Genomic DNA, 11528 nt, shown 5'->3' with positions numbered 1-11528 from the left:
CTTGGCATACTGCTTTGGAGCATCAGGGAGCGATGCAGGGTTCTGATGCCTGTCAGTAACCCAGTTGTGCAGGCTCGTACTAAGCGGGAGAGACATCCACCAGCCTACTTAAGTGATTATGATGTTGGGTATGAACAAGCCACATTCCAGATTCCAGTGCAGATGCAAGCAGTATGATGCCAGTGGCTACCATTCCAGCTGCAAAATCAGACGAAGTGCCTGTGCCTAGCAGAACAACTTCAGCACCTTCATCTGCGAGTTCACTTAGATGAAGAGGCTCGTGCAGCACATAAGACCAAAGAACTGATCACCAAAAAGCTCGAAAGGCAGCGCCACATTAAGCAGAAGGAGATGGAGCTGGACGAAGCATGTCTCATTGCATCACTTTCTTCAAGAATCAGAGACTGAAAATGCAGCAACTGTTCCACAAACCAGAAGTGTACTTAACTCAAGGCAGGTACAGACTGATATACTTTGTTCACAGAAGGTAGAGGTTGCTCACCACACACCGCATCAATTATCGGATAATACACAGCACTCTACACCTATCATACATCAGAGTGATCCTGTAACTACTAGTGATCGACCGATATTGATTTTTTATAACGGATACCGATACCGATTATTTGCATGTTTATGTACCCGATAACCGATATGCAGAACCGATATTTATTTACTGTTATACTTCTGTTTCTGACAATTATTACAACACAAATGAGCTGAAAAAAAACATTTTATTTATAACAATCACTCCTTCCTTGCATACAAAAAAAACTTTATATTTATACACAAATAAATAGAGGGGTCTGAGTCCAAAAAATTTAAGTGCACTGTGCAAGTGCAAGTGTCTTTGTTTTAAAATAAAAGCTTTGATGAGGTAAAAAAATAAAAACGGGTAAAAAAATAAAGCACAAAAATGATTCTAACATATTGGTGGGGGCGGGAGGGCTATTTAGGAGTGCATAGCTATTTAGTAGTGTAACTTAATACTCCCAGTTAAGCAGAACTAGGTTTTAGTGTAGAAAACAGAGTCTTTCAGCATTCTGCCCTGTAAGCCTGCTTCCTTCAAAAATTTCATGCAGTGGCCGTGCTTGAGGCTTCCTGATCATCAACCCAGTCAGGTGCTGAGCAATATGAACGAACTTTTATCCCGAGACTATATAAAATTAAACAGCACTTGTCAGTTGGCATTTTATGATCTAGATTCAATCTAACGTTAGATCATGAAATGCCAACTGACAAAGTGCTGTTTGACTATAATTTAATCAACCGCGATCGCGCATGGAGATAATAAATAATTAATTTCCACAAAGCGGTATATGTATATGTGTATTAGCGAAATAATTGTTATGTAGTGAATGATAATATAATCTAGTGTGTTTAAACAAGATAATCTTGTCAAAAGTTTCATTCAGTGGCATTGCTTGAGGCTTCCTGATCATCAACCCAGGTGCTGAGCAATATGAACGAACTTTTTTTCCCGATACTATATAAAGTTAAACAGCACTTGTCAGTTGGCATTTTATGATCTAAATTTAATCTAATGTTTAATCATGAAATGCCAACTGACAAAGTGCTGTTTGATTATAACTTAATCAACCGCGATCGCGCATGGAGATAATAAATAATTAATTTCCACAAAGCGGTAGGCTATATTTATATGTGTATTAGCGAAATAATTGTTATGTAGTAAATGAAAATATAATCTAGGGTGTTTAAACAAGATAATCTTGTCAAAAGTTTCATTCAGTGGCCGTGCTTAAGCCTCCAGATCATCCGTCAGTTGCTAAGCAATATGAACGAACTTTCTCTTCTACACTAATGGTGAGCAAATCCAACAGATAGTGAATTAAATTCAACGCTTTTCAGAAACAGAATCAGAATGAGCTTTATTGCCAGGTATGTTTACACATAGCGTACGAGGAATTTGTTTTCGTGACAGAAGCTCCGCAGTACAACAGAATAACAGCGACAGAACATAAAACACATAATAAAAGAATAAAAAAAACATTTTTTTTATTTTCAACATGCACTCATTCATGTCTGTTTTATTTAAATCATGTAAAGATACGTCTTTATTGGAGCAGGACATGACGAACACTACATAACTCAATGAGTTCGTCTCAATTGTTTAGAAACAAGCTGCATAAATTAACTATATCAGGAATTTATGTCTCAGATCTCATTTGTGCATGTCTGTTATGTTAAATAAAGTTGATTAATTAAAGCAAACCAAGTAGAACATATACTTTACCTGTGCACTGAGTTGTTGTTGACTGATCTCCTCAGACGCCCGGGCTGCAATGGCGGAAATCTCAAAACGGCCACAAGATGGCGCCGTAAATCGGCGAATCCGATATTACAAAACCGATACCCGATTATGGAAAAATGCTTAAATATCGGGAAAAATATCGGTAAACCGATACATCGGTCGATCACTAGTAACTACTAAGTCCACAACTTCACATTCTTTTCCTGAGCACATTAAATCTCTCTGTGAATCCAAACCATTACATCCAGAACCTGTAACTGTTGTTCCTTCTCCTATCTATCCTGTAGCATTGCCAAGTATGTTACCCCAACTGGTAAAATTGCTGACTGCAGATGTTTACCCTCCTACAACAGTGCAGCCATCCTTGTCTTTTGGAAAACGTCTCAGGTTACAAATGTAACCTTGGTTCCCTGAGAACAGGGAACGAGACAATACGTCAACAACGCTATGGGGAACGCCTCAGGTGTGACAGGTGTCTGAAATCAAATATCAACTCACAGCAATCATGCTGACCGGCGACAGCCGTGAATCATCAGCTTGAATGATGAGCGTGCGACCTGGATATAAAAAGGGCGCCTTGAAACCATGACAATATCCTTTCGTCTGAAGGGACTGTTTGGCAGGCAGACCCTGAGGCATGGCTGGGAGACGTATTGTCTCGTTCCCTGTTCTCAGGGAACCAAGGTTACATTTGTAACCTGAGACGTTCCCTTTCGAAGGGAACTTCGACAATACGTCAACGACGCTATGGGGAACGAAATACCCACGCCGCCATGCTAAAGGGAGTGCATGCCCAATGGCAGTGACAACTGTCAGAACCAGCATTCAGTGAACGCTAGAACCACTCACCCTCAGGTCACACAGGGCTGTCAGTGACAGGACTCCCTACGGTCATAGCCCAAGCTATATGATACCACAGAAAACCTCCATAAACATAGTTTAGTGAAAGGTCTACCTGGGCCTGCTCAAGGGCCTAGGACCACAACTTCAACTTCTTAGAAGGGGTCCCTTCTAGGGAATGTGGCTAGGGAACCCGAGGGAACCCCAGCCAGTCACTATTCAGGGGAATGTACCACCTGAAAAGCCACCAGGCAGGCCTGACCTGGTGTCACTACATAAGACACTACAGACTGGCCACTTCCTGTCTGTCCGAAGACAGAGCCTCTGGACACTTGCCTTTAGGAAGGCATCCAGCCCGAGGAACTGCGGAGCAGGCAGTGAACCACTCGGCCCGGATCTCAGAGACGGGATATCCTGGAGAGCATGACTCAGCGTAGTGCTTTGCAACCCTTGCCAGCGAGGGGAGTTTCTCTACTCGATCCACGGATCTACCCAGTGTTTGTGTTTCAAAAACACTGAGGAGGCCTGTGAGGGCCTTAGGACTGATCTAACTGGGAGGCCTCATGAGAGGCCTACGACCGACGGACCAGACTCAGGAGACCACATACTCACATTGACCCTCAGTGAGGGGAGCATGAGATCTACCTGGTAGGCAACCAGGCTGTAGCAGGATAAAAAGGTTCCAGGAGGGAACCCGTAGCAGAGAATAAAAACTTGAGCCGAGCCAGGGCGCAAACTCACCTCCAGTAGCTGCCTGATAAGGACTGCTAAACTGAAAGTAAGTGGCCACTAGCTTACGAAACCCAGCATCACCGTGAAACTACTCCCAGGGAGACCTGGAGAAGCCTACTACCTGACAACCACAGTATGTGGGAGCTCACCTTCAGAGAGGCCTGGTGAAGCCTGCTATCTGATAACCACAATATGTGGGAGTTCACCTACAGAGAGGCCTAGAGAGGCCTACTACCTGTTACCAGATAACCACCTTAAGTGGAAACTGAAAGTCATTTGGAACTCAACTCCAGGGAGGCCTGGTGAGGCCTACCACCTGACAACCACAGTATGTGGGAGCTCAACTTCAGGGAGGCCTAGTGAGGCCTACTACCTGATAAACACAGTGCAGGAAAGCTTACTTTCAGGGAGGCCTGGAGAGGCCTACTACCTGAAAACCATAGCTGATAGTGAGCCAGACTGGCAGTCCAGTTGACTGTCTTTGGGGCTTTGCCTTCAGGGAGGCTTTATGAGGCCTACTGCCTGACAGTTCAAAGAAGCGGGAATTCAACTCCAGGGAGGCCTGTGGGGCCTGCCACCTAGTAACCACAGTATGTGGGATTAACCCTCAGGGAGGCCTAGTAAAGCCTACTACCTGACCACCACAAAATGTGGGAGCCCACCTTCAGGGAGGCCTGAAGAGGCCTACTACCTGAAACAGTCTAATCAGCTGGATGTAACTGCTGCTGGGGACTCGCCTAACAGGGAGGCCTGGGCGAGCCAGCTAGCTGATAGCGAGTCTATTCTGCTACTTTACCGAACACTGCTGGAACCATACTATTAAAAACTTTTCCTATAGTTTTGTCCAAGTGTATGTTCCACAATGTTGCGACCCACCTCAGAGGAGGCCTGTTAAGGCCTACTAATCAGCAGTGAGCCTTCTGCCCGAACTACCAGGGCCAACCATCGAAGGTGAGCTGGCCTAGGAGCCCTATTGGGGGCTATTCCGTCAAGGAGGCCTGCTGGGGCCTACTACCCAACTGCAGCCTTCGCGGCAGAAATCTGTTGCTACAGCATCCTGGTACCTAATCACATTGCCAGAGGCAGTGTACTCAGCAAATAGCAATACCCTTATAGCAGGGGAGTACAACATACGCCATTCTGCCTAGTGGAGGCCCCATTAGGGGCCTACCTACTAAATGCATAGGCATCAGCCCATGGCAATGCTCTGGCTTCAAAGGGAGCGGAGTTCAAAAACCGGAATGGAATGTAGTTTAGAACTCCCTGCTCAACCGGAGCCATCGTGGTGTGAGGTAGATACATACAGAGCTGAGAATGGACTACTCAAAACTACCCTGAGTTAGCGGGGGAGTAACAACCATATGCCCCTGCAATGTTAGACAGGGAACAGGCCTGCAAGTGGCTCCAAAGGGTGACAGGGATTTGTCCTGCGCCCAGCCTAGGGGAGCGGGGGGGCTAAATTGCAAGCCAACCCACTTCAACCCATCGGTCGAGCGATTATCTCAACGGGCTGAGTGGAGCCAGCTCTAGAGGCCCAAAAACATCTCTGTTCGGCAGGGTCTGACAAACTCTCACTTCGCAGAGCGAAAGATGGCCTAACCCTGCCAGACTGATCCTACCTCAGCTACCACCCTGCATTACTCTATCACCCCTGAATGCAGAGAAAGGGGCGGGCCTTGGCCAACAACTCCCATTTAAGGGAGGAGGCTGAAATCAAGGGGAGGAAGCCTAACACATAATGAATGTGGCAGCTATACTTAGCAACACGCCTCCAACATCCCTAGCATAGCCTAGGCCAGCTACAGAGGCGGCCCGGATGAGGGCCGACCTACAAGCATAGATCTACCTGAGGGCTCGGAGGAGCCACAGCCTACTTGATTGAGAGGCCGTGAAAACACTCAACCTACTGAAACCCAACAGAGCTCAGGGGAGCGAGTACTCAGGATACCAATGTCACAAACCGATAGGCAGGACATCTATCTGAAGATCTATCTGAAGCGCCAGCGTCAGTCTAAACCTAAAGCAAAAAAGTTTTTTTTTTTTTTTTTTTTTTCTTTCTAGGAAGACCAACTACTCTACCCTCTGGGTGGCTAATAGCCCTGAGGCTAAACAGAAATGAGCGGTGGCCCACCACGCATATAAAATGTTATGACAGGAAGGCCATCACATACTCAGCACAGAAGCCAAATCTTCTTTGAGCTTCTTCCTAATTCGTTCTAGCCACCAACTGGGGGAGGCTTCAGGGCCCTAAAGTCCATACTTTAATTGCTCCTCTAAGAATGACCCCCTAGGTCTATACAGGGAACAGGGTCTGTAGAGAAATACAATCAGTGTTAGTTATACACAGAATTTTACAAACCAAAAGTTCACCTGCGGCGTGCGGAGTGAAGACCTTCGTTGCAGCGCTTGTGCTGAATGACCTCCCTTAAGTCCCTCTTTTTGCGGGAGGCTCGCCTCCTCTGTGTCCTACTCCTCCATGGAGGGGGGGCACGAGAGGCGACACTAGACCTCTGGTCCTGCCTACGGTCCTCAGACCAAGACGGACCAGGTCCTCCCGCCTGCCTGGGCTGGGGCCCGGATTTCAGCGGTATACAGGTCTTAAATGCAGCCGAGCACGCCTTCGCCTCCCTAAACTTCCCAACCACCGCCTCAACGGAGGTGCCAAAAAGTTTAGCAGGCGAAACTGGTGAATCAAGGAGAAGGGACTTTTCTTTCTCCCCGATATCAGCCAAGTTGAGCCACAGATGCCTCTCTGTGGTCACCATCGCCGCCATCGATCGGCCGATCGCGGCAGCAGTCTGTTTAGTGGCCCGGAGGGACAAATCTGTGGTCCGGCGCAACTCAGCGACCGCCTCAGGGGACAGCCCTGCCCCCTGGTCGAGATCCTGCAGCAGGTCAGCTTGGTAGGCTTGGAGCACTGCCATGGTATGAAGGGCAGCACCAGCCTGACCTGCTGCCGTGTACGCTCTGCCATTCAAGCGAGCCGTGGTTTTAAGGGGCTTGGATGGCAGAGTCGGAGCTTTTAGTGTCGACACCCGCCCAGAAACGAGATAGTTCGCAAACGTCTCGTCAACGGGCGGCATCGACACATAACCGTACTCACCGATCCCCTCAACATCAGCGAAGTTACCCCGCTGATGTCGATGAATACAGGCAGAGTACGGTTTCTTCCATGCCCTCTCGATCTCTGAATGGAGATCAGGAAGGAATGGAAGGCTCTGCTGAGCTGGTGTTCTATGTTCAGGGAGAAACCGATCATCCAAACGACCGCGAACGATCTCTCCCTGAGCGCGCCGCCATGGCAACTGAAGTTTGTCAGTGGCGCGCTCCATAACTTCCACCAACTCTGCGTACATGGGGCAGGATGGCTGACGAGGTTGAGGATCTAAATCATCCTCCTCAGCCATCTCTTGCCCGGCCTGAAGAGCACTCGCTGCAGTATTAGTAGGAGAAAAGTCTCCGTCATCCCCCTGCAGCTCACTCTCGTCAGCCGATGACGCGTCCGAGAGGTTAATGCCCCCCTCGAGACTGTCAGCGAGCTCCATCTGGGAGCCCCATGAAGCGCGTCGCCGCTCTGCCTCGGCACGAGCGGGACCCGATCCGCGAGGACCAGACGCTGAACTCTCTTCCCTCGAGAAGAGAGCCAGACGAGAGCGGAGCGTTCTCATAGGAAAATGCTCACAATTTGCACAGGACGCTCCCTCAAGAGCATCCCGTGCGTGCTCTTCACCCAAACAGTACACACACATCTCGTGAGTGTCACCCGGCGACAAATATCTTGGGCACGGGTCAGCACATTTCACGAATTTTTTAAGGACTTGCCTTAGATGTGCGTTTCATTTTCGCTGTAAGCAGACGTTTAAATCAGACAAAACAGTCCCTGAAGACGAAAAGGATATTGTCATGGTTTCAAGGCGCCCTTTTTATATCCAGGTCGCATGCTCATCATTCAAGCTGATGATTCACGGCTGTCGCCGGTCAGCATGATTGCTGTGAGTTGATATTTGATTTCAGACACCTGTCACACCTGAGGCGTTCCCCATAGCGTCGTTGACGTATTGTCGAAGTTCCCTTCGAAAGGGAACCAACCTATAGTCAAGGTCAATCAGGTGCCAACCTTACATTTTCAGCTAAACCAAATATGTGTCAAGATTCAGCAGGGACCAGTTATGCCCAACAACCTACCTTTTTAGTCCCAGCAGACACTCAACCTCATCCTCCAGCAGGTCAGTTTCAACAACCTGTTAGGCAACTACAGTTTAGCCCACAGCCATTATTAGAACCTATTGTTCCGTGTGTACAGCCACATCCACAATCACAAACCCCGGTAAATATGATGGACATGTTGATTGCCAGCTCACATTTTATACCCAAACCAGCTCTGCCTAAATTTGATCGTGGTAAGTAGTCTGACTTTGCCCTACTCAAAATGGCACTAGATAGTCAAGTGAGTGCCTACAAATTAGCACAAGCCTACATGCATGACCCCACCCATTTAGGGCTGTAACGATACACCAAACCCACGATTCGGTTTGACAAAATTCAAAATATATTTTGAGGAAAAAAAATATTTTTATTAACCCTCTGGAGTCTAAGGGTATTTTTGCAGCCTGGAGAAGTTTTGAAATGCCCTGACATTTGTGCTTTTTTCAGTTTCTTATAAATTTTATGCGTGGTTAGTGAAAAACTAAAAATGCACTGAAACACTTGAATAAGGCAAAAAAAAAAAAAAAAACAGAAAAACAACACACATAAAGAACAATGGTCCCCGGGATTTTTGAGAACTGGAGCTTGTAGCCTAGAATTTTTCTTTCTAAATTATTTGAAAATCATCTTGTTTACTCACTCACAGAAAACAATATATTGATTTAAATTTCTAAGACACTTTTTGTTGGTAAAAGTCATATGCGAGTAGGCGTCAACTATCATGAATATCATTGTGATTTACACCTGAGAAGACAAAGGCCTGCATAATGAGCCATTCAGTCAGCTGTCACTGAAAGGGAAGGGTTACAAGAAAGAATGTAAAGAAAAGAGAAGTCAGAGTCAGTCATCATCATCTGTGTACTACAACACCAGTAGTAGTCCAGATAAAACACCCCTTACCTCTCCATCCCACTGTACCTTCCGACCAAAGCCGAGAGACAAGTTTAAACCTTATTGTCCATACTGTGACACACAAGATCACTATCTCAGTTTGTGTTCAAAATTCAAGTCACTGACAACTACCCAGTTCGCAGAGTGGCTTAAAGGCAAAAGCTGTTACCGCTCTGGACGTAATCACAAACCAGAGGCTTGTACCCTCAAGAAACCCTGTAAAATATGTAAAAAGCAGCATCTTAAAGTGCTACATGATGTGAACATAGAGAAGCCCAACAAGATCCTTATGGTTAGTGCCTCTCCAAACACCATTTATCTTGACCATCCCAACCGTCCTCAACAGGTCATGTTAAAGGTGGTCAAAGTACTTTTGCATAATGCTAAACATTCACTTGAGGCTTATGCTTTGCTGGACGATGGTTCTGAGTGGACTATCCTCCTTTCTACTGCTGCACATTATCTCCAGCTACAGAAAGAACCAGAAACGCTCTCTCTAAAAATTGTGTGACATGAGGTTGTTCACATGAAAGGGGCATCTGTGTCTTTTGAAATTACCCCAGCTGACAACCCGAAACATAGATACAAGATTAATCATGCATTCACTGCTGATGACCTGGGTCTTTCCAAGCGTAATTACCCAGTGAGAGTACTGATGAAGAAGTACAAGGACCTACAGGGACTGCAGATCCCAGCAATTGACAAAGTGCAGCCTGTTGGTTTTGACTTTCCACATTTGCTTACCCCTACTCAGCCTGTTCGTGTTGGCCCTTCGGGGGGACCTTTGTCAATATGCACTTCCCATGGTTGGACACTTCAAGGTCCTGCCAGTGTGATTCATCTTCCTTTGGATGAGCAGCAGTGTTTTTTAACTGCAGCTGGACCTACCAACTTTGATCTTCAGGGGCATGTGGGGAAACTGTTGCAAATTGACACTTTGCCTTATATCAGTGAGAAAGCAGCTACCCGATCCAAGTTTGATTAGCAGCGCACTGTAAGATTGAATATAAATGGCATAATGAGATATGCCACACCACTCCTCAGATGGAAGGACAGTCCTTGTCTAAAAGCACCCAAATCTGCTTGCCTTTCACAGCTTCGAAGTACAGAGCGAAAAATCGTAGATTGTAGACCTGAGAAAAAAACCTGAGATTGTAGATTCCTCTACTGAGACATGGTACCTCCCTCATCACTTAGTCCACCACAATAACAAAGCAAGGCTTGTTTTCAATTGCTCATATCAGTTCAATGGACAAGCGCTGAATGATCAACTTATACCTGGTCCCATCCTGGATCCTTCCCTTCTTGGTGTTTTACTCCGGTTCCATGAGCACATAGTGGCTATCAGTGGAGACATCAAAGCAATGTTCCACCACATCAGACTTTTGCCAGAAGATCGCTCACTGTTACGCTTCCTCTGGAGGGACATGAAGAGGGACGAAGAGCCAAGTGTCTTTGAATGTCAGGTTCTCCCATTTGGGACTACCTGCAGTCCTTGTTGTGCAACATATGCACTGCGAAGACATGTAAAAGACAATAGTGAAGGCTTCGAAGATGTCCAAAAGTTTGTAGAACAGGCATTCTACGTTGATAACTGTTTGCAGAGTCTTGACTCCCCAGAGAAGGACTGTAACCCTTATCGACAGGATGCGTGTGTATTTGTCTTCTGGTGGGGATTGAAATCCGCCAGTGGGCCAGTAATGTATCTGCTGTAGTACAACACCTTCCAATTGAAGCCAGAGCAGCCAGTACTGAATTGTGGCTTTCTGAGCATAGTTTAGACCCACAAGAGCCAGGTTTGGCGAATAGGGCGCTTCACGCGAAACGCGTGTTAAGCGCGAATGGTGCTTTTTGTGCATTTAGCGTTTGATGCGAATTCGCATCTGCCGCCCGAGTTGAAAAATTTTAACTTTGACGTCAATTCGCGCCTCGTTAACCAATCAAGAGCCTGCTAGGAGTCACTCATTCAACAGTATGTTCCTGCAGCCTCCGGTTGTGCAGGAATACCCTTCTCCACTCATTCAACAAGGAGGAACGACTGATGTTGTCAGTGAGCAGTCAACCGGAGCTATATGACAAAATAAACAGGAATAAAAAGGACCTATCTATCTATCTATCTATCTATATATATATATCTATATATAAAACATATTAATATATAAATTGAATAAAGGCCAAAGATAAGAAACGTTTCATTTTACCCCAAACAAATTATATTTTATCTTGAACCACTAAAGAGACATCAGAGCCAGCGGCAAATGTCAGATGATCTATCCGAGGTGAGGCTGCTCTCGGCGGATACATGATGACAGAGCTCCCGCTGATCGCATGTAGCTCATCTCCGAGATCGGCGAAACACATTTTTTAAATAGACGCTGTCATTATAAATAAACCGCATATTTGAGTTTAAAACAACTAAATTCTCGCCTGAAATACTTTTAAAACTACATTTCATGACACAATAACAGTAATATTTTTGAAAATTATCCGAATAAAAATATCGGTTGAAAATGCTGCGTGAACTCAGCTGGCAGAAGCCCCCCCATGACGCGAATTCGAGTCTGTTGTGAAGTTAATTTCACGCGCG

This window comes from Carassius auratus, chromosome 45, assembly GCF_003368295.1.
Source record: "Carassius auratus strain Wakin chromosome 45, ASM336829v1, whole genome shotgun sequence".
Lineage (NCBI taxonomy): Eukaryota > Metazoa > Chordata > Actinopteri > Cypriniformes > Cyprinidae > Carassius > Carassius auratus.
Note: the sequence above shows the minus strand (reverse complement) of the source record.